This window comes from Apteryx mantelli, chromosome 3 (genome assembly GCF_036417845.1).
Source record: "Apteryx mantelli isolate bAptMan1 chromosome 3, bAptMan1.hap1, whole genome shotgun sequence".
NCBI lineage: Eukaryota > Metazoa > Chordata > Aves > Apterygiformes > Apterygidae > Apteryx > Apteryx mantelli.
In genome coordinates, this window is record NC_089980.1 from 140,364,939 (window position 1) to 140,365,414 (window position 476).

Sequence of the window (476 nt, forward strand, 5' to 3'; positions counted from 1 at the left end):
TACCAGTTCAACCACTTGGTCCTGGACCAACCCCTCGGTACTGGTCCAGCTGCTCGGTACCAGTCCAGTTCCTCGGTCCCGGTCCTGCCCCTCGGGCCTGGTCGAGCCACGTGGCTGGGCTCAGCCCCGGCGGCGGTGCTGGGCGGTGGTTAGGGACGGCAGCCGCCGTGCATTGCTAACCGGTGGGGGATTAGCTCAAATGGTAGAGCGCTCGCTTAGCATGCGAGAGGTAGCGGGATCGATGCCCGCATCCTCCAGGCCTTTTGCCGCCGGGGGAGGCGCTCTGTTTCTGGAGGGGGCCGGGGTGTGGGCGGGGCCCGCCGAGGGGGCGGGGCCAGGAGCGGCGCCGCGCGCGGGCCTGCGGCGCGTTGCCGAGGCGCCGTCCAACGGGCGGGCGCGTTGCTAGGGGCGGCGGGCCAATGGGCGGGCGCGTTGCTGTTGCGAGGCGGCGCGGCGGGGTGGCGGGCCGGGCCGGG

General features: G+C 73.3%; 1 non-coding gene across 1 annotated transcript; it reads left to right on the forward strand.

Moving 5' to 3' along the window:
- The first annotated feature begins 184 nt into the window (after nt 1-184).
- Nucleotides 185-257, forward strand: TRNAA-AGC (transfer RNA alanine (anticodon AGC)). Its single transcript has one exon. It is a non-coding gene; the product is annotated as a tRNA-Ala (tRNA).
- Nucleotides 258-476: the final 219 nt, after the last annotated feature.